The sequence below is a fragment of the Ambystoma mexicanum genome, chromosome 6q, assembly GCF_040938575.1.
Source record: "Ambystoma mexicanum isolate Mex_15411 chromosome 6q, UKY_AmexF1_1, whole genome shotgun sequence".
Taxonomy (NCBI): domain Eukaryota; kingdom Metazoa; phylum Chordata; class Amphibia; order Caudata; family Ambystomatidae; genus Ambystoma; species Ambystoma mexicanum.
In genome coordinates, this window is record NC_090937.1 from 194,285,474 (window position 1) to 194,309,300 (window position 23,827).

At 45.7% G+C, this 23,827-nt stretch overlaps 1 long non-coding RNA gene across 2 annotated transcripts in view; it reads left to right on the forward strand.

The window, feature by feature from the left end:
• LOC138515488 (uncharacterized) overlaps positions 1-23,827 on the forward strand; it is a 102,423-nt gene that overhangs the window by 68,514 nt on the left and 10,082 nt on the right. For both annotated transcript variants that reach the window (XR_011282024.1, XR_011282023.1), the window contains exon 2: positions 614-721. This is a non-coding gene — a long non-coding RNA (uncharacterized lncRNA). The remainder of the gene's footprint in view (positions 1-613; positions 722-23,827) is intronic.

Sequence of the window (23,827 nt, forward strand, 5' to 3'; positions counted from 1 at the left end):
CTCTTGTGGGGGCATACAGTTCTCCGCCTTCAAGGTCTGGGTGGGAGGGACATCATCAGGCACTACTTAACTTCTTCAAAGACCTCAGCACGGCAGTTCAGTCATGGATTGTCAAAATGTTCTCCTCGCAGTTGGACTCACTACATTAAGGCATGTCATGCTGATGAAAATGAATCCTGTTCAGATCATGATCAACGTGTGCAGTGACCGGCTGCATGTTGCATGGTTCTTCTGGTTCGGTTGCTTCTTTATAAGTAGGAGTTTATAGCGCAGCTATTTTATGTTTCTTGTGCTGCACTGTTAACAAGCTGCAAGAGTGATTTCTTTTCACTTGATAGTTGAGGTTCCCCTTATCCACATTTCACATAAAGTGTGCAGCAGCTTTTATTTCACAATGTGGGTTCATTTAGTTAGAAAACTCATTTTAGTAGCTTTTCTTGTGTAACGTATGCTTGTGACCTGCGGTTTGAATCACAGACAGAGACTAAGCAACTGAGCACAACTCCCTCCGTCTGCTTTCTGCAACTCGAGAATAAAGTGATTTGTATTGAACCTCATTTTGATCACATGCACGTAAAGCAGCTCTTAAATGTATTTATTTAATAATCTTTAGGTGAGGAGAACAGAACGGGTGCTTGCAGCAGTCCTTCCGCCACCACTATGTGCACATTTAACGACGTCCTTATTGATCAAAAAAGAGATCAGGGCAGAGGAGACACAGGTAAGTCAGGAGCTGAGCTAAGTGAGATAAGGACAGCCCTGAGCCCTAGCCTGTCCTGCGTATGCTTTAATATGAGGATGAAGCAGACAGTCTCCCCTGTCCCCTGTTTCCTCTCACCTCAGCAGCTGCAGTGTGAATATGAAATCGGGCAAGCTTGCATTTCAAACGTCTTACTTGGCTTTACAAGGGCAGGGCATTAATAATTGTGCTGTTGGTTTGGAAGATTAATGCTGGTCTAAGGCTACATGCTGAGCCACCGTTATTGATAGGTATGATATCTAAAAGCCATTTTCTGCATTACTTTCCAATTTGGTACCAATGTGCACTACGTTGTGAGGCTGCTCCATCCAGGGTCTGTCACTCTCAATCTGTACATAAATAACACACAACTTTTTGAATGGGCAGTCGACAACTAGAGACAAACCCCTTGCTGCCTAATGGGTCACCTTTTCATGATGGCTCGGCTTGTGCTTTGGCTATCAGAGCCAGGATGGACTAAAATTGGCTCGGCTCTGGCAAGTCCTGTGAAATTCTTGGCTTGCCCACACCTCTACACACATTTTACTGATTTACAATCCTAAAAAATGTACTTGCTGAGTGATTCTGATTTTGACAGAACAATGTATGTTACAAATCTACATTTCAGAGCAATTCACTTTGTCCGTCCAAACCGGAAAGAGTGCAGATGAAGCGCCAAAGGGGAGGCCAGCCGACGATATAAGCCTTTTTCAAAAGACCAGACATTGATCCTGCAGATCACATTAAAACTGCATCAAGTAGTGCTCCTCATGAAGAAGCAATTCACACTGAGTGTGATGAGCATGAATCAGAAGTCCAAGTTGAACGACAGCCACAACCAACAAACTGTGCTGGTGATGACATTGCTACAACACATTCTTTCACACCGAATAGCACACTTTGTCAGTCTCCAGAGGGGCATGTAACGCAGATGATAATTCGTACTTTGGAGAAAATCCCATGCAACTACCTTATGAGGAGATAGCACCACAAATCTGTGGACAAAGAAGCCTGCTATTTCAAAGTGCCTGCTATAAAGAATTTGAGTGGCTACATTACAGCCCTGATTTGAAAGCAGTGCTGTGTTTCCTGTGGGCAAAAAGTGAAAACATGGGTTTGCTTGCCTTGCCAAAGAGACATGAGCCAACATTTTCTTCAGTAGGGTTTTCCAACTGGAAAAAGGTGGATGGAAAATGTGCAGCTCACCAGTCATCTGGAACTCACAAGCATGCATCTTGTAAATGTGTACATGCTCTACATGGATGAAGCATTGATGCTACTCTGCAAGATCAGTCAAGGCAGTCACAAGAACTTTCAAGGAAGTGCCTATATAAGCATGTCACCAATTTGCGCTATCTGGTCAGACAAGGACTGCCACTACGGAGTCATCAACTGGATGAGCGAAATTACGATGAGTTACAAAAAATGTTCAGCGCCTGTGAAGTGAACCAACTTTCAAAATATGGCTGCAGTGAAAGCAAGACTATAGCACTCCAGCAATACAGAAGGAAATCAATTGTTCAATGAGTCATGAAATAATCTATTCCTTCATAGCTGACATTAACTGCAGCCCAATGTATTATTACATTATTGTTGATGGAGCTCAGGACTGCTCAGGAAAGGAACAGGAAAGCATCTGTCTTAATTATGTAGACTACATGAATCCTCATTAAGAGTTTATTGGCTTCTGTGAGCCTAAGGATGCGACGGGTGCTTCCATTGCCAGCCTAATTCTTGATGTGCTTGTCCGTCTTCCTCTTCCTGTTGCTCTCTTCCAAGGTATGGCATTTGATGGAGCTGCTAAAATGTCTGGGGCATATCGCGTAGCCCACATTTCATCAAAGAGAAACAGCCACTAGGTGTATTTGTACACTGTGGTGCACATTGTGTGAACCTAGTAGTGAAGGAAAGCTGTGACGCGAGCCCCTTGCTACGGAATGGCCTAAATTGGATAAATTGGCTTAGGGAAGTTATTTGGTGAATCCCTGATTTTCAGAACATTGTTTTTTTTTATGTTTTCAATTATATGGTTAAAAATACATCTAACCTTTAATATAATACAAACGATGAAAAGATCAGAAATACATACCCATACATACACATCCGCGCTCTCTATCTCTCCTATCCTTTCCAACTGTTTCACTATCTCCTATCATTCTCCTATCACTAAATCTGGCTGGAAAAACTTAAGAAGAACATACTGGCCTCCAAGCCAGGCCATCCTATTGCTGACACCTATGTCACGGCTTCCGCCAGAGAGACTATCACTGACATACTCTTCTTCGTTACATGGTCAGATTTCTCTCTCCTATCGCCTCTTAATGGTGGCACTCGCTGGGAGGTCCTCCTTGACCTCTTCGTCATTTCCAGAGTCATCATTAATGTTTATCTCAACAGCACCATCATAGTTCAGGGTCCACAACCCAACCTTCTTCTCTTCGACCGGCTCCTCCCTCACCTGTCTAACCAAACCTCTCCCTCTGTCCAGGCTCCCTTGCCTTCTGTGCCTCCTCCTCTGCACAAGCTCCCTTGCCTTCTGTGCCTTCCTCCCCCCTTCACCGGCTCCCTCACCTTTCCTCACTGGCCCAGCTCCCTTGGCGGCCTCGGCTCCTCTGCCATCCTCTACTATCCCCCTGGTCCCCTTGCCACCCTCTGGGGTGACCACTGTCCCTGTGCCCCACCCTACAAGGAAGACCCTCAAAGATGGCAAGCTGCTCCACATTGCCGTCTTTGAGGGTCTTGGATCTTGATGTGCTCGATATCCCTGAGACCTGGCTCAAGGATGGCTCTGTCACAAGCTTTCACACACTCCTCCCTGAAGGCTACAACATTCTCTCTGTGCCCAGGCCTAAGAAGACAGGTGGAGGAGTGGCGTTTATCTTCCCAGAGTCGATAACTGTGTCCATCATCTCCACTCAGGCCTACTCCTCCTTTGAATGCCTAGTTTGCAGACTCTCACTATCCCCTAAGTCTTCTCTCACTATTGCCACCTTCTATCAGCCACCAGGACAGTCCACTCTCTTCCTCTCTGAATGCGCTGATATGGCTTCCTCCCTACTCCCCTCCTCCTCTCAACTCCTCCTGATGGGTGATCTCAGCATTCATCTGGACTCACCTGACTCCTCAGGTCCTTTGTGTAGCCTTTGCAACTCTCTCGCCCCTTTCTATCCTGCCCTCTTGCCCCACACACACCGCAGGCCACAACTTGGATGCTCTCATCTCCACTGACATCCCCCTCTCTATCCCTCTCACTACCTCCCTTTCATGGACTGGCCACTCTCTTCTCTCAACACTCCTGAAGCTCTCCTCTCCTCTTGCAGCAATACATCCGGTACAGCCACTTGGCTTCAAAGTCACCGGACCCATGAAAAAAGTGACAGTGGCTGCCTTTGCTGCCTCCTAGTCTCCACCACCCACCCCTTTGGCTGACTCCCACCCTGACACAGCCCTCTCTAAGCTCAGTCTCTCTATCTCCAACACTCTTGACATTCTTGGCCCTGTCATGAGGGTCCGAATGAAGCCTTCCAAAAAGTGTAACTCTTGGTGCGACTCCGACCTGGCTGCCCTTAAACGCAAGTGTAGGGCAGCTGAGCGAAAATGGAATGCGTCGGTGAACCATCTGACAAACTGGCCTGCCGCCTCCTTCAAAGGCATTATCGACTCTGCATCTGCACCAAGAAAAGAGTCTCCCTTGGCCCTGTGCCTGTACCCACCTGCGAAGCAAGAAACCTGGGGGTCATCTTTGACGTCACACTCTCCTTCTCCTCTCACATTTCAGACATCTCTAAAAAATCTATCAGCTTCACCTCCTCAGGGGTACTCTACCTTTTCTCACTTTCCTCCAGAGGATCACTGCCTCCAGAGCCCTGGTTCTCTCCAGGCTGGGCTATTGCAACAGCCTCTTCCTCAACCTCCCTTCTTCTGCCCTGCGCCCTCTGCAACTCATCCAGAACAGAACCGCAACATTTATCCTTGGCCTCAAGCCCAGGGACCACATCTCTCCGGTGCTGTAATTCCTCCACTGGCTCCCCGTGCTTGCAAGGATCAAATTCACGACCCTTTGCATTGTTCACAAGGCTTTGCGGGCCCTGGGACCCATCTACCTACTGTCCCTCACGAGCCCTCTCCTCATCTACCTCCAACGTTCTGCGTGTGAGCCGGTTCTCCAAGCAGAGATTTGGAGGGAGATCCTTATACTCCGCAGGTGCCTCCCTCTGGAATAGCCTCCCTGCCACCCTCCGCCTTGAGCCAGATCTCCTCAAATTCAGGAAACCCTTCAAGACTTTCCTCTTCTCATCCTTCTTTCTCCCTCTACCCTGCTAACCCAGTTTTGTTTTCCTTCTTTCCCTCCTCTTTGTTACAGCATGCTGCCTGGCCGTCGAGTGTACCTCAGAGTCTCACTGGTCCCGGCACCCCCGCCAGTCCTCTTTCACACTTGCCTCAGGGCCCCACACCTCACCCACACTCAATGCACTTGTGGAATTTACCCTAGAGAGTGGCTCTTTTTGCTCTTACCCCAAACTCAACCGACCGGGTGCACTTGTTCCCCCCCGACCTTCTGTGCACTTGCTCGATCCGTATGCACCACGCCTGAAGATCATATGTCTGTTCTCCCTTGTCTTCACCCCTAAATTGCACTGTTAAAACTGCAGAATCGCCACCAGTCCTTTTTCCTGTCTCTGAAGCTGTTAAATGTATTCGTTACTCACTTACTCTGCCTGTGCAGACTATTATGTCCTCAGAATTTCAAGGGCTCTAAGCGACTGTTTATTTTTTCCCCTTGTTCCCACCGTCCTTGAGCGCTTTGAAACAGTTGCATGTGTATAGACGCTATATAAATGAACAATACCATACCATAAAATAGGGTGCAAAGCTTACACTCACATAAAATCCAGATAAAAAGGACGTTATTGCCCACACGTAAAAAGTATCAATCAACAACATTAAAAAAACTGCGACTTCTTTTCCCTGCCAGATGGACAGTCCGACAATCTGCAATGAAGCTGTCCACGGACAGCATGAACTTATCATACAAAGCCTGCAAGGAATGGAAGAAAGTACTGGAGAAGTAGCAGCAAGGGCAGGTGGTCTCCTCAAGCACTTTCTTAAAGAAAATACTATTCTTAGTTTAATACTGATACAATCATTAATGGAAGCACTCACAGGACTAAATAAAAACGTACAGGAGCGCAATTGCACTGTTTCAGGCATGCTGAAAAAAGTTAATCTCATACAAAGAAACCTAACGCGTCTCAGAGATGAGCCACGTCTTGTCTTCTTTTTTCTGCAAGCAGGACAATAGTTCAGTATTGGATTTAGAACCAATCGCCCATCCACGACCTAGAATATTGCCAGTATGTTTTGCTTTTAACAGAGAACAATAATTTACCAAGACAGTTCTTCAAAATCATCACTATGGCCCTTTCTCAGCTACAACATGGTTTATTTAGTCAACCAGGATTGCAAGATTGTTCCCAATTGGAAGAAATACTTCTCAATGCATTGAAGTGCAGTGCTGGTCTCACTGATGAAAACATTGAAGATTTAAAGCCCTATCCAGACATCAATTTTACTGGAAATGTTCTCACACCGTTAAACATACACTTCCTTAGATGAGGCTGGGAGCCAGTTCCAACAACTTGGGAGTGATGCTAGGAGACTATTTGGTGAGCTGGAAAGATGTCTTAGGCTGCTGATGGTCATCCCTGTAAGCATGTGTGAAGCGGAGAGGAGTTTCAATGCTCTTCAGCGCCTAAAAACATGGCTGCGCCCCACAATGTCACAAACTCGTTAGAAAAGATTTGCTGTTCGCCAGGTGCATCAAAGTCGCCGAGATCAGGTATCTTTAGACAAAGTTATGCAGCAATTCATTCAGGGTAATGAGCGCTGTCAGGCTATATGACTTTTCAGAAAATGGCATCATCAACCAGGGTTCAGTCTTAGGACAACTCCTATTTTCTTTCTGTACGATTCCTCTTGTCTCTATCATTTCGTCCTGCGGACTTTCTCACTACTTTTACAGGATGACAACAACTTCTTCCTTTCTTTCTCTTCTTTTTATACTTCAATTCATCCTACTCTTCTTGTCTTCTCACTATCCAGCCTTGGATGGCGGACGACTACCCGCTCCTATATACCTCCCCCAGCTGCCTATTCCCCCTGCTTCTCTTAACATGTCTTCGTTCCAGTCTTGCCTCTTACAGCTTGTAAATATTCAGAAGGTACGACCCTCTTTTCCTTTAATGCTACGAAAATATTTTTTCTCACAAATTTTTTCTGTTCTCTTATTTTTGGCCTCCCGGCTACCCATTTATATGTCTTCTATTTTCTTTATCCTCAATTGATTATCTCTCCCAGATGCTCTTCTTTGAACTACGTCCTCTCTAGAACGTTCTCTGTCTTGTCTTCAAATGCCTCCATGGCGTGCCCATCTTTCCTCTTTTATTTCCTTCTACTCCCACTCCCTTATTTCTCCTTACAGTCCGCGTCCTCCATGTCTTGCTATCGCTCCTTTTCCTTACTGTCCCTTAACCATTGGAATGCACTCCCTCTTCCCCTCACTCTCGATCCTCTTTTTCCACACTTCATTCTCATCTCAAAAACACATTTGCTTGCTTGCTTATTTCCACGTGAATTGTACCGTTTGATTTTACTTGTTAACACTTTTGCATTTAGCGCTCTAAAAAAATTAAAACATGTAAGTAATTTTAAATCAGAATAATCAACTTAATGTGCTGTTTTAAAATCTTGCAGGCATCCATTTTGTATCATGTCTATAGGCTTGTTTGATTCAATGCCCTGGTGGCAATAATCAAACACCAGCTCCCTTGTGCCCGCTTGCAGGCCCTCTTTAGGGAGAGGGGACTACTGTTGTCAATGCAGTGAATTCTAAAGATACACTGTGGTGTAACTTTCAGGAAACTGACGTGTCTTTGGAATTGAATTTTAAAGATACGCCACCAGTTTCATGAAAGTTATAACAGAGTGTCAGCAAGGGATTCTTTTTAATGTTATCGCTCAGAGCCACCATCCGCCTTCCCCCACCCCACTCGTTTCTTTCAGTTGTCATGGCCCCGCCCCCAATACTTTCAGCAAAGTTACTCCACTGAGGAAGGTACAGAATTTGCTGTTCCAGTCCTTGCCTTTCTGAGGCTAAATCGATCTTGCAGGCATCAGTTTGACGAATGAAAAGATGTGAAACAGTGGGCGTAACTAGAAGGGGGGCAGGGAGGTTGCACAATGTTCCTTCAATGACTGAAAAGTGGACCTTTCTGTATTGCCCCTTCTTAATTTCACAGGTTGGTTTGCATTTGATTGATTAGGGGCCGGCTCCCCTACAGTGAAACAATTAGGAATAAAGCATGGTGGTCTTCTTTCTTAGTGGGGTGGGGGGGGCTCACTTTCTGTACTGCTTTATATTTTCAGGTTGGGGCTGCAGCAAGCTGCTTCTACACGGAATGGCCGGTCATTTAACGCAGACAAGGCGAGTCAACACTTGGCAGCACTAGCCACAAGCACCACTGTACTTAACACTTTGGGTACCAAATATTAGTGTCTCGTGTTTCTTCCTAGTTATGACTAAGCACTGGCACCATTTGTTCGAAGGTCTATTAGCCCAGGTTCCAATACTTGTGCAGGAGCGGCTTGTCTGGCCCAGTGCGTCACGAACACCTGTGGCTATTTCCTCGAGACTGCAGCAATGATTCACGAATACTTCCCAGCCTGCCTTGCGCCTGTACCAGTCCTGTTGGGAACACTCCTGACTGCACGCAGAATTATGGCTTTATGGAAGTCAGGCTTTGCGTTGGTAGTAGGTGTGACGTCTCCCAGTTCTTCAGAATGCTGTGTCTTGTTCAAACGTGCCAAACCTCTTCCCACTTTCTTGCAAACAACTTCGCTGATTGGGCTTCCATGAGTCATTTGCCGATTATGGACCAATTGAGTTAGACGCATGGGGCGGTAGAGCCACCACTGACGCAAGAATCTTTGTCAAACGACTCCGGAGGCCAGTTTTATCTGAAAGGGGAGTACAATTAATGAGTCATTCCAGTGGTAGAAGTGTACCAAAAAAGTAGTGGAACTGTGGTCTCAGCAGGGGAGAGGGTAGCCAGAAGCTTAGTGCAACATGTGATAAGGTGTTGCGGCCGGGGCATTGCAATAGTCTAAGTGACTAGTAACCAAGGCTCCTATTACAACTTTACACTTGCACAGAAGCATGAATGGACAAATCCTCTGTATAGAATGATGAATGTGGTCATAAAAAGTAGAGGAATGGTAAACAGCAAAAAATAAAAGTAGTGGAACACCGTTGCCAACCGTTCCCGCTCACTTCGATCACTGAGTCATTCTCCTCTACTGCACATCTCATATTGAAACAAGCCGAAAGGCGTCCCATGCATGGGTGCCGTCTTTTGATGTTCGGTACGGGGACGATATTCTTTTCTTTGTTGCACTTACCGTGTCCTTAACCATAATGCTGCAAAGGTTAGCACGGTGTGCAAGTTGTAAAGACCATAAAATCGTTGGTTAACACTTTGTGAGGTGTCTAAAAGAATCCAGCATGATGCTTTGCGTAAATTGAGACTAGTACAAAGCTTTGGGAACAGTTAATCGAAATGACCACTAATGCAGGCCATCTTTCCATGGAATGTGTTCTCACGTACAGTGGCCGACTAATACATTCATCCACATTTGGATCCACGCCCAAAAGGTGCAATATATCAGAAGGACAAATTTAAATCAAGAAATGCTAATGACCCCCAATCTGCCCAAAGCGAGTAGGCCCTAATATATGGCCATTCATGCCAAGGCCTCACAGCTGAGACATCAATCAATAACGTTTTCGGGTTGGCACTAATGTGCTGTGATTTGATATAAAGCAGCTGAGAATGGAAACAATTCCGGGGGCTTTGATCGGTGCCTGCATGAATCAGAGTAAAACCAGCGATCATGGAGTGTAAGGTCTGTTAGGGAGACTTCTCAGAAATGTTCCCATTCCTCTCTACCTTGGAGACCCCCAGCACCTTTGCTGGACTCCAGGACTTTTACATTTTTTACCTTTTTCCCACTCTCACGTGTATTTTACTGTGATTTAAACTCTGTGTTTCTTTTGCTTTTTGGAGTCTGACAAACTCCATAGGCATCATCTTTGCATTTTGACAAACAGCACCTTCAGTGCAGTGGCACAGGCAAGACTTTCGGATTTCCCAAAGGTTTAAATACCTTCTCTTTGATAAACTACTGTTTCCAAGAGCAGTCAAGTGAAATTGACTTTGCTTACATTTGTAACTTTCTAGACCCAGCACCCACTATCTTACAATAGGGTGCTGGAGGGGTTACTTAGTATCCCCTTTGTCTAGTTTCTCATGTAACATTTTCATGTTACTCTTTCTACAATTAATGGCTGGTGGCAGTGGTTTACTTTTTACTGCCATTGGGAGTTTTTACAGCGGGCTGCGCTCGCAGCTGCAGTAAAGCACCCATGGGTGCCCATTTTGTCAAAATGGCCCCGGTCTTCTTTTTTTGCCATGTCTTGCTGGAAAGGTCCTTCTTGGGATTTACTCTGCGCGCCAAAACAGGTTTGGTCCCTTTTGTTCATTTTGTCTTTGGCGGGATTCACGAGTGAATCCCGCCTCTGGCTCCAGTATGTCTGGCAGGGACAGAAAGTGAGGGACGTGGTCGAAACTCCCTGTGCTTAATCCCCTTGGTTATAGGAATGCACCCAAAGGTGATTGGCCGGCTGGCTGTCCGGCAAGGACAGACACCCTGCTGTGTGATTGACAGGCTGGAATGAACGGGAGAAACCTGCATAAAAGGCAAGGATTTTTTGCTTGGAAGGCAGAGTCGACCACTGAACAAAAGAAATTCGAAGAAGAACTTGGAATAGACGCCTGCTGCAACTCCTGGACCGTTGGTTTGCCCGGTGAAGCCCTGCTGCTGTGTTGAAGCTCCGAATTCACCTTCGCTAGAGAAGCCCTGCAAGGACGACTTCTCCCATTGAGTTGGTGGGACCAATGAACTCCAAAGTGAACTCGTTTGGACATCCTCTCGGAGCTGGCTGTACTTCTGCTGCTGCTGCTGGAACCGAAGTGCCAGGGCGAGGAACACCAAATCGAATGGATCGCTTTTTAGTCAGACCCGAGCGCTAGTGTAACCTCTGTAACATTAACTCCTATGATTTTTAAGAGGTTTGCAATAAACAGAACAAAACAAATCCTCCAAGAGTATTAAAGTGACACATACAGTCCTCAGCCCGAAGACAATAGAAAATGCAGTCCACTGACCTATTCTTCGGGTAATATAGAAGAATAGAGTAATTCACCTGATGTTCTCTCAACACGCCTACGTAAAACTGGCTTGGAGAGAAAACACAAGAGAAACCCTCCTGGGGAAGAAAACCCTGCGGCGCGGGAGCACGAAAGCCGAGATGACAAACTTGCTTCAAATGATAGAGAGCGTTGACCGGAAGAAGAGGGCGTACTCTCTGTGAATCAGGTAATCTTCCGGAAACCACTGCAGAATGGGAAACAGCAGGATTAGTGAACGAAAATGAGTGCAAGGTGTAAATTGCTCAAATTATGTGATGTACCTGTCTTGGAAATCGTGGAGGTTCAATAAAGATTGTTGGCTTTCATGAAATGAACGGGAATGCAACATTAAGAGAGAATACCAATTTAGTAGCTGGTTCGGCAGGAATAAAGGGTGTTATGTCGAAAGTGAAAGCGGAACCTACCAGCCCTTATAAACGATCTTGCACTGTCGAAGGAGAGATGTTCCTCGGGAAAGGTGAGGTGTATACCGGTCAGGGAGGTCCGAATGTGGGATCGAGTGTCGGGAAACTAATGAGAGGGAAAGTATGAGATATTGAATTAAGCGGGATACCACAGAGAAAGAGAGAGATTCAATGATGGAATTGCTTACTTGAATGCCGAAACTCAGATGTGTTTCGTTCGGGGGTGGACAGGAGACGAAATGAGCGGGTTCGCTTATGTCAGAGAGAAGGCTAAATGAGCAGAGACGGGAAAGAATGTTAGTGAATGGAATTATTTCAGCCTAGTAACAAACGAGGAATAACTCTAACTCACTGAGTGCAGCGTCTGAAAGCAGTAGCAACGCAACGCCGCTCTGGATTCCTGTTCAGAAATACACCTTCCCATGGAAGGGGCGGAGTCACATCTTTCGGCTCCATCCTAAGCACTAGGCTGTTGACTCGCGTTTTAGCCGCCATCTTGGTAGAAGGGAAAGATGTGCTGTAAATGTGACGCCAACGGTGCCATAACGACCATGTCCGTGATCCGCTCATGACAGCTAGGAAGATCCTCTGGACATCCCTGATGCAGGACTGACCAAGCTTGAGCGACATCAACAGAGTGCTGGACCCCAGAAGCAAGGAAAATCTGAAGTGGTATCCGAGAACCGCAGTGTTGCTATTTGCTGTCAGGCGTGAGGAGCTGAAACGCCGAAGTTCCATTGAATTGAAGTTTGTCCATTCCTATCGCCGACCGTACCGTTGTGTTGCAGGAGTCCCTAGAAGTCCTCCCTCTTGTCCCCATGACGGAGGCACAGGAACAAAGGGATCTGCAGAGCCACACAGGAACAGAAGCCAGCTGGAACCATTTCATCTAACCAAAGGTACTGCAAAGTTTAAGAGAACTTACCTTTTGTCTTGAAACCTTACTTGTTCTCAGTTGAGGCCTGTGTTGGTTGCTTCTGTAGAGTTGCTTGCATCTTGTACACCTCACAAACATCCCAGCTTGTGGCCGTACTTTGATTCTTTTTCTACAAAGACTTCTAAAACATTGTGCAAGACTTTTACTACCTGCAAGAAGTGCTTCAGCTCACTTAGACTTTTGCCCAATTGACATTGGCTGGCCTGGCTCCCTGAATGACTCTGCTCACCTCTGATTGTGTGTTTTTGCCTTCCTTCTAAGAAAGGGTTAACTTACTTAGCATTGGAGCGTTCAAAAGTACTTACCTGCTTCCGAATATTTGTGAGATCTCTTGTCTTATTCTGAAACCTCTTTACCTTGACACCCATCTCAGTATTGCTCTAAATGTACCAGTGATATATTAATGTCCAGTGTCCTAACTATTTACGCAACTTGAGGGTGTAGGAAGTGTCTGTGTGCCATCCCAAAAGGGTACTTGATGATTTAGAGAAACTAAGAGTGTGTATTTTGGAGTGTATTTGTGTGGTACTGTTATATTGCCCCTTCTGAAGATGTCTTATTCAAACTGACTGTTAAATAAATGAATCATTGTGTAATCAAGAAACCTTGAGTGTAATTGTTTATTTGGATACGTGTCACTGGGAATCTCTGTGTAACCACCCTACTGCTCACATTGACCCCTCTTGAGATAAGCTTGGCTGCTCAGCCACACTACCAACCTGTGTAGTACAGACTTATACCAAAGGTTGGGTTCCTATTGCCAGGAGGTCAAGGTTGTTGTAGTGCACCCAAAGGGTACTGCACCAAATCTTGCCTAACAGGGTCTGAGGGTTAGGAGGAATAAATACAACGCAATATTACAGTGCAGGACCGTCTGAAAATGTGCCAGGGCTGATGTTATGGAGCACCCTTACCTACAGCTGGGAAAACAGTCCAAAGCACCAATAGGTTGCTTAGATATAATGGAGACAAAAGAATGCAGCGAGGCGGTTAATAGCTGCAGATTATCATGGCCATGCAGCCAGCGAGGAGGTGAAACACTAAATAACTACTAAAAAGCTACTAATCCCTCCTTGCCATTAGGGTGCTAACATAGAGGAAAGAGGAGTGATAATGCAACAAGGTGATCAGAAGGTAGCTGGACACTGCAGGAGGCCTGAGGGAGGTGATGAATGGAAGGCACCAGCAAACACTATCTGCAACATGTCTACTGCAAAGCACACATTCAACTTCCTGAATTAAAGGAGCATAAGACTTCCAATACCATTACCCCACCACCCCCGAGGCTCGGGGATCATTTCAAATGAAAAGGTTGAAAGGCCCTTACACTGTCCCTGGGAGACTTACAAGAATCTCTGGCCATCAGAGTAACATTCGGGAGGTGGGGTGAACACCACAATGATTGGATGGCATTTTCTCAGCCTTGATAGTAGGAGGGCCTTGCGTTTCATTGGGCCTGTGGTTCTACTGCATTGCTTGGGGTGTGGCAAATCCATTCCTGGATTCTTGCACCCTCTGTGGGGTCATTGACTACTATTCTGTTTTAAACCTTTTGTTTCTCTGGGTTTGTGTTTGCGTGTAAATGTTTGAGGATGGAGTTCCTGCACCATAAAGGGCTACTTTGCATATAGTCTCATCATCATATATAGACAATCCCTTCATTGGCCTAGGGGCGAAACCAGCTTCAACATTTTGGGGGGGGGGGGCTGGTTGGCAGTTTTGAGAGCTGATATGTAGCGGGGGCTATTAAACCTATTTATTGCACTTTTCACTCAGGAGGCTGAATAGCTCTTTAACCCTCCATTGGCCCGTTAGATACCTCTTTCATCCCAATTCCGAGGCTATTTAGTTTCACAAAGATGATAATCATCGGCCCATCTAAAAGTGAAGACCACTGGCCTATGATGAAGCTAAAGGCTTAACTGTTGGGCTCAAAACATTTGGATGCCAACCCCCCCCCCCTGAAGGTTACAGGTGGCCTACCCACCTAACCTTGAACATGGGGTTATCTGGCACATGGAAATTGAGGCACGTGGTATATCAAGCATCCTAACCCATGGGTTGGCTATGTGTGGCGGCATGCCAAGATGCCACGATCACCCACTCTAATGCATTCAATTAGACCTGCTTAGACTTGAAGGGAGGGGAACAAGCATGAGTGTTTTGAGGTGCATCCTATTGAGGTCAAGATGGCATTTGGTTTGCTAGGAGGGTGAAAATGCACACCAATGAGGACAAGACCATGAGAATTGCATAGTATACTTCAGCGGCAGGAGGATTGAAGGGGAAGTCTCAGATTGTTTAATTGTAGGTGGAGGGGATGGAATATAGGTTTCCAATTGAAAAGATCCAAAGCCTGATTACTCAGGATGGAATTTACACAACATGGAACAGGCTTGCGCAGAGCATATGTCTTTTTGTTTTGGGTTCTTCTTATACACTGGCTTCTTATTTCCCTCATCACTCCCCTTCCCTGCACTCCCTCCATTATCTCTCAAAGCTTCACACTCCTCTTCCTTCGAAGGTCCGTTTTGTACCCTTACTCGCTCACTCTTTCACACTCCCTTTTGTGTTCATATATTCCCTCTTGCATTCTTCCTCATTATTCACCTTCGTTCCTTTACTATTCAGTGTCCTCTGTCTATATCCCTCCTTCCTTTTCCTTTTCTATCACTCCTTTTCCTCTCACTTGGACTTTACATTTTGTTTAGTTTCTTCCCTTTATCCCTACCATACCCTCTGCACTCACTTCAGTTCTGTCTCTTCACTCTATTTTTCGTTCAGTCGCTTGGATCGTCCTGACTCACATTGTTTTCCTTACCATCTCTCGTGTTCTTTCTCTTTCACTCCCTTTTGTTCTGTCTCTTCTCGCCCACCTATTCTGCCTCTCCTTTCTCTTCCTTTAGGTATTCAATATGTTCCCCTCCTGTTGTGTATTTTGCCTCTTGCTCCCCTTCGCCAAAGCATTTGCCACATGGCATCCATATGTAAGTCATCCAGCACTGGTGTTTTCTTCCCAGCAAGATGAAAAGTCCCAATACGCAAAGAATAAAGCCTGGACTTGATGACCCAGTTATACACCACATGTGCAAACTCTACAGCTCTACGTGTCTATGGTGTGTCGGCCTCTCCTGTCTTCTTTCTCTCTCACTCCCTATATACCCATACGTCTCTCTCTCTCTCTCTCTCTCTCTCTGTTCTCTCTCCATCTCTCTCTCTTTCTCTCGCTGTCCTTCTCCCCCTCCACTCTTTCAATCTCTTGCTTCCCTCACACATTCTCTTGTCGTGTGTTTACTCCTACTCATCATATCTCCGCTATTATTCTTAATTTCCCTCCTGTTCACTTCCATCTGTCTCTCTGCCCCTTCTCTTTCTCTCTTACTCTCATCCTGACTCTCTCTCTCTCTTTCTCTCCCTCGCCCCTGTCATGTCAGTGCTGTCACACATCACCCTTTTGGTGGTGTTTCTCCCTTCACATGCAATGCCCCTGTCACTTTTGTCCCGCACTGCTCTTTCACCTCCTCCGATCCCCTTTTCAGTCTGATTTCTCTCCTTTCAGTGTGTTTATCTGTTTAACAGCCACAGCTGTCAGCAGCATGGCTCTCTTTCAGGGGACTCTGCTGATAACTTCAGTAACCGAGAAATTGACACAGCCTGACCCTTCCTTTCAGGGTGCACCTATTTCCTTTGTGCCCATTTACTGCATAGGGCCTCGGCTCAGTTGAAATGTGGATAAGGCTAAATAGTTTTGATGGTGCTTCACGCTGTGGCATTTGAGCCCACCCACTGTGAAGGTGCTGGCCCCTTCCAGGGGAACAAGCAGGACCATGACAGTCTCCTCCCCCTCAGCAGCGGCAGACCCCATCCCAATCACCTGTGGGGTGCCCCAGGGTTCTTGCGTCTCCCCACACTGTACAACATATTCACTAAGATCCTTTTCGATGATCTGAACCATCTTGGAATCACCTACACTAACTATGCAGATGATACTCAGATTCTCCTCCCACTTTCTGGGGATTACGTTAAGGATTTGGCCTTGGTGAATGAAGTGTACCTCATTATCCAGGCATGGATGGCGACCCACGGTCTCATCATCCTGGGTACCCCCACCAACCTCAAAAAACTAGGCCAGGATTACTCTTTCATAACCGATGGTAACCTCATTAAAGTGGCCAAAGAGGTAAAAACCCTTGGCTTTTACCTCGACTCCACTCTCTCCTTCACCAAGCAAGTGAACTCCTTGGCCTCGGCCACAGCTTACACTTGTAAGCTCATTAGGTCTGGCAAACCCTTTCTCTCCGCTGACAGCTGCATTATCTTGGCCAGAGCCCTCATCCTCTCCAGGCTAGACTATTGTAATGCCCTATACATTGGTGCCAACGAATCGATTATCCAGAGAATACAAATCCTCCAAAACAATGCCCATAGAGTGGCCCTCGATGTGGCAAGAAGAACCCATATATCTGAGATTGGGCGTCAAAAGAACTGGCTCTCAACCTACAACAAAATCCAGCTAAAAACGGCGTCCCTTACCCATAAAGCCCTGAATAACGCTGCCCCTAGTTATCTTATGGATAGATTCTGCAGAAGAACTTCCATCAGACCTATGAGACTGGCTGACACCAATTGCCTCACCATCCCTAGATTCAAGCTCTCGAAGGTTGGTGGTTGCAGCTTCCCTGTCAAAGCGGCCCAGCTATGGAACACCCTGCCACCTTCAATTAGAGAAGAACAATCATATCCGAACTTTAGACTTAACTACATGAACCGGCTCAAATCTACCGGTCATTAAGGCCCGATAGCCACCCACCTGCTATACCAGCCAAGCTACCTATTGCTACCTCATAGCTTGCCTGTGCTGCGTGCTATTCAATGTATTTATTCACTCATATTTGTTTACTGTACCTGTACTATGTCTGCTCACTATGTGCAACTTTTTGTAATCCAAGCCTTGTTTATCCTTGCAACTTCTGCACCCTGATACCCTCGGCTCTGGTGCGCAATCCAAATGAATAAACAAACAAAAACAGTTTGAAGACGACTGAGGGCCTATTGGTATTGCCTCGCCAGGCTTTTGTCCTCTGTCACTGTTTTTGATGCTGCTGCCATGCCGTCACCGAGATGAGAAATGCGCTCTTGCCCTCAGAGCCAGGGGCTAGGCATGACATCAGAGCGGTGCCTCAAAGTGGGAGGACCTCAGCCCTCCCAAACCCCTGGCTGGCACTGCACATGCACCCGCCCATCCGCACTTGCATTCCCTTACTCCCTCCCATCTCACTCCTCCTTCCAATATACCGCCATCCTCCCACTGCTACTCTCTACCCACTCTCACTGTATCTTTTCCCATCTGTCACTCCCTCTTCCCCTCCCTCTCTCCATCCCACAAATGCCTATTTATGCTTCCCTTTGCTCCTTCCATCTCTCCATCACACACTCCTTAGCCTCCCTCTCTCCTTCTCTCTCCCCACACATTACTCCGGATCCCTCCCTCATTCTTTCTTCTTTGCACACCCTTTCCCAAACCCAGTTACCATGCTCTTTCTCTACCCCCGACCCTTCCTTTCCTCCCTTCTCTACTCTCCACATTTCTATCTCTATCCCACGCCTTGCCTTTCTCTCCCTCCATTTTTCTCGCCATGTCTTCACCTACCTTCCTCTCTTACCTTTTTTCCACTACTTCTCTCCATATGTCCGTCTTCATTCCTCTGTGCCGGTCTCTTAGGCAACTGGACCCTCCGGCTGCACACGTGTTCCACTGCAGGTGCATTAACATGCTGAGCAATCTTATTGAATTTGACTAAGTGGCCCCCATGCTAAAATAGCAAGGGACGTGTGTCCAGTGAGCGGGTTGGGGGCTGACTGAGCACTTAAGAGGGAAAGGAAACAGAGACAGGAGCAAAATTATAGTAGTAAGGGACATGGTAGGCAGATGAAATTAACAAATTAAAGAGAAAAAAAAGCAAGGATTAGCAATCCGAGAACAAAGAGCATGGCGTGAGTACTATCACCACAATCAAGGCTGGGGTGTTGGTAAGGCGGCCTTCCCGTTGTTAAGTGAGAAGCACTTGCTAGTTTTGCAAGTTGAATGCTAACACTTCACCAACACTGAGCACAGCAGGAGAGGGGTCAGATGCCCTCCCGTGCCCAGAGAGGGTGTAGGCAGTGACTGCTTGCTTGCCTTTTGAGACTACCTTCCCTCGAGCCGAAATGTTTGATTTTTATTTGTAGCCACACGTGCAAAGATCCCCCGTGCAATCCCCATGGGCGCAAATAACACTCCTGTCCCCGTTCAAATAGAATGAGGGCAGCTGCCCCTTTTGGCCCAGTGTACTCGGCGCCTATGATCCCACAGGCCGTGGGGTCACCAGGTAGTTCCCCAAGCAGCTGAGAGGGACTATCCTTTGTAACATTTCCGGTTAGAAATGAACCATTGTAACAAAGTGATTCAGCCACTGTGGGTTTCGGAACGAACCTTGTAGCTGAGGGAGTGTACCCTCTGCTCTTGTACAGGTACTGATGCTATGGCTTTTTCTTCTCCAGAAGTTCTGAGATCCCCTTATTTAACACTTCTCTTTTGACAGGATTTCTTGGTGTATGAGTGTGAAGAAATGATCCATCTGTCAGAAGTGATGAAAATTCGATCTTATAGCCTTGTCGAAAAATCAGTGAAACACACTGAGAACTCTTGTAAGTTTCACCTGATCAGAAAATCTGATCCAACCCACCACTGGGTGATGAGGCAATGCCTCAGGTAGGCATGATCTCTGAATCTACGTGGGGAGGAATGTTTGCTTGGTGCTAGCCGCTTATCCCCCTTCTCTTTGTGAAGGCTGGCCTCTACGGGGCCAGAATCTGATATTGGTCCAGTGCCGGAAGTAAGATGCCTATCTGAAGATCCTGCATGCGTTTTGAGATGGAAAATGTAATGCACATTTTTCCATATGTTCACCTAACAAAATTGCCCCATGAAACAGGATCTTCAAGGCTGTAGCTTTCTGGGAGGTGTCAGATTTCCAATCTCTATGGTGGATGTGCTGCCTTGCCACCACCGCTGCATCTGTAGTTAGGGATGCAAACCTCGCAATCTCAACTGCAATCTTTGCTTCTGCACATAGTTCCAAATTTGGCCAAACAGTCACTCCCTTCTCCCCCTGCCTAATACCGATCATCAGAATAGGACAGCAAGCATTGTGCCATGTCGGAGGAATGAGTGGCTGCTGTGAGGGACAGATAGATTCCAGCGTAGGTTTATCTGAGACCACTGAATGAACAATGTCCATCATCTATAGCCATTGATGACCTACTGTCATACTTTACAGCAGTAATTCCACCTGTACTACGGGTAAGCTTTTTTGTTCCAACCAAGGGATATAGATGTGACACCAACAGAGGCATAAGTATTTTGTTTAGGCCTCCCCATTCCCTCAGTATCTTCAATTTGATTGGGGATATCAATGGAAAACCTCTGTACATTGCTTGCACCTGGCCTCTACTGATGGGACTGGCTAATCTGGTGCCTGAAGCCCCATTCATGAACTGATATGCTGTAGGATATTTGACGGAGACTCCATGTGTAGGTGAATGACCCAAAATCCAAACGATAAAAAACAATTCCAAGAAGGCCAAATAATCGATGCACTGTTTGCAAGGAAAAAAAAGTTGTATTACTTGCAAAATATCATACGGTTCAGCAGAACTGAACCAACATGAAACTTGCTCCACCCAAATTACAGCCTTTATAGTGGAAAACCGAAAATTAACAAAACTATGCAGGACAAAGATTGCTACAAAATCTGCACTTACCATTGGCTAACACCTATGTACAATTCTAATTATCCCCTATAGTCCATTACCTGATTGGTCACACATTATCTAAAGCACCTGGCCTACTACCTCATCATTGTGAAACTCAGGAGTTGATTGACTACCAGGTACATCGTTACCATGATAAACTTCCGTAACAAGTAAATATTCATGAACATCACGTGATGTGCACCCCTCTGTCGGAGCCTGATAAAAGTATGAATATCAAGGTTAACTCTGCTTGGAATGCAATGGGCCTCCTCATTATACCAGACACTGTGGCATGCACAGACAGCTCCCTGCACTTCTAGATACATTTATTGGCATCACATCTGCTTCTCCTGTCCCGAATCAAGGTACAGCCCTAGTACATCTTCCCCTTATTTCTCTGCGAACCCAGGTGCCCATGACTGACGTGATCAGGGCACCATTTGTATGTTTCAATTTTGATTATTTATTGGTCTCTGGAGTGCATCACCTGCAGGTCAAATAGGACAATCGCTCTTCGGGTGAGGGCAGTAGTGCTCTAAATCTTCACCAGGTTTCTTGACATAACAAAACCCCATGCCCTGGTCACATGAATTCAACCTTCAAAAGGCACATCCCTACCCTTCCTGCCTGAACCTAAGATTCATTTCCCAGCTCCTCAGAGCACTGCAGCTGCACTCAGTTAGCTGTTATCTGCACAACACAGCTGCCTGTGGCCTTGTCAGCATTACACTAGAGAAGAGTTCCCAAAACAAGCTACCTAATGGTGTCACACTTCTAGGCTGGTTATTTAGGCTGGAATGAGGCATTCATAAATCATAAATCGCAATCTTGTGCCAAAGCAAATATCACAAGATGTACATACAAGCGAGTATTCCAAAAGGAAAGTATTCAATTTTATTTTTCTAATACACATAATCACAGTCCTGTTAGAGACAAAACTATTATGGAATAGTCAAGTATGTCTATTTCCTTTGATCAAATTTTACATCAGACCCATTGTACTTTTGAGGTGATGTTAGTAAGGACAAAGTGACTTAATACCATAGACATTATTTTGTGATACTTTTTCAAAAGCCCCAGTTGGAAATATGTGCTAGCATAAGCCCATATTGGGCACGTGTCGAAGGAGTAGCTCTGTTTCCAGCTTAAGGGGATACAATCTCTGAGTGTTCAAAGATGACTGTAGTCCACTGGATAAAAATTGGACCAAATGAGGCTTTCATCAGGACACATGAACGACAGCTTTGACCCAGGTGTCGTATTCTTCACAATAGATGTTTGATGTCTAACAATATATCTATATGGACAAACAAAAATGTGTGTTAAAAACTAGCTATATAACAGATGACAATAGTGATAATGCCACATAAATCCTAATACAGCCAGCCCTTTCATACAGTATTGGGTATGCAACCTAGATATATTAGTAATTAATACTGTATATATCACTTACAATTATTTGGGTATAGCATGTTTCTCATTCTTGAACTGTGAAGCAGAATCCTGCCGAAATCTGGGCAAGGAGAATTCACCCGAGTTAAGGAGAGATTGTTGGTACAATCTGAATTCAATCATTATTGTTTTGAACTGTCATTCATTTCCTCATTTATTTATTGCATGTATAAGTGTGAGGGACAAATATCCTTTGTTAGAGTGTTTCCTTTAGTTATTTTGGGCTGGGAAATCCCTGTCAGGGTAGGGATAGTGTGGTGTTTATTCAACCTTCTAAAATAATAAAATGGCATTTGTTGAGAAAACTTCACGAAGTTGCCCGTCTCACATTTGTTACCCCTCACACTACCGACTAGCACATTGTTGAAAATGTAACACTGTATACTACTGCTAAATGCAAAATGCATCACGTGTTGGTCTTTCTATACTGCTATATGGTGCTTCTAATATTTGTCAAAGCTAACTACAAATGGATGCAGCGCATTGAGAACTGCTAGCACTAGGCCATCTGTTAATATTTTTTGCACAGTCTAAATCTCGTCCCCTGGCCTGGCAGGAATGATTCACTTGCATCCCAACGCTCCCCTCTTTAGTTAACACTCCATTAACTAACCCAGCAGGTTCCCTCTTTTTATAATCATCGTCTTTGGGCAACCACACTTTGCACTCGTGATACAAACATTCCCCCATCTGGGCATATTCTTCTGGGGTACATGTTAACATCCCACATCTCCTGCCAAATCTACCCAATGCTCCACAGAATTGTCTGGATCAGTTGGGGGGTAAGACAGCATCCCTGTGCTCTATTTCACCATTCCATTTATAGGTCTGTGTGTACATGTGTTTTGTGAGGGGAGCAGCTTTACCTGTTATTTTAGACACCAACATCATCATCGCACCCTTAGGCAGTGTCTTGGAGCAGCACCGTAGAATCATTTGACAAAAACAAGAAATTACAAGAAAAAATACCACGATAGGAACCAGCACGTTTACGGCTATCCCCAAATAAGACGGGGCTCATAAAAATATTGACTCGAACAGCTTCCTTTTCCATGGCAATCTGCAAGTTGTGGAGCACCCCTGTGGCTTGGGTTAAAGATCCATTGTCTGTGTCATTTGGGGGTGTGTGCAGCACGAACTTCCTATCTTTTTGCGCATGCCCCCTTCTATTGTCGTAAGCAAATCCAGAACATACCGGTTCTAGAGGGTCATGAGACAAATAGCTTGACATTCTGTTTTTATTGAATTGAGGCCCTGCTCTGCCTGGTTTGCTGTCTGGAGCATCTCCAACCTGGTTATCTGCAACCACTTGGCAATGGCGGAAGTTTGGATACCAGCAAAAGGAGGGAGGTGAACAACGCTTCCATCTTTGTGAAAAGACAAAATTGTTCTGGGATTGCTTTGAGCTTGTCAGAGGAGTCTAGGGACCAATAGTTCAATATCATGTTGTCATCAAGAACTTAGTGAGCGGTGAACATGCTGATGAGGAGGGGGTTCAGTTGCAACTGGGGGTGGCACGTTTATGACAGCCAAATGTGAGTCGGGCAAAATTAGAGCAGTCAAATGCAAGGTGGTGAGCGAGCAGACGACTCTCCGGGATAGGCGAAGGTGGAGGTAAGCATATTGCCCATACACCCAATAGAAGCCCATTAATGAAGAGATGCCGTTAGTCAAGTCAGGAATAAACAAAATCTTATTGCCCCTTTCATTTGTGGCTATGAGCATAGTGCTATTTCCTCGGAAGCAAAAGGAAAAGTGTGTCAGTATTTGCACCTTAGCTGGCTTTTTGTTCAGTCCAATCCAGGTGAGTTTTGACACACATATGTGCTTCAAGTTTTAGAACATTTCTGGTTGACACGTGCCACTACATCCTCTGAGAACCCCAGTAGAGCCCCACCTGCTGCACAGCTCACTAGTCCTTTCACCCATGTGTTGTTGGAAAACACTTCACCTTCCAATTTCAGTAATGATCTTATTTGACACCAGCTGTCCCCGGCCACGCGTTGCTGTGGCTCAGTCTGGCTCTGGCGGTTCTCCAAGTTGAGGCAGTTTAATTTTCCCGGCGGCGCAACACAGTCCTTTTAGTTTCTCCATTAAATTTCAGAGCCTTGCAATAAGGACACACTTCAGTCATGGTGCCGATGAGAACATGCCGGTTCAAACTATAATCATC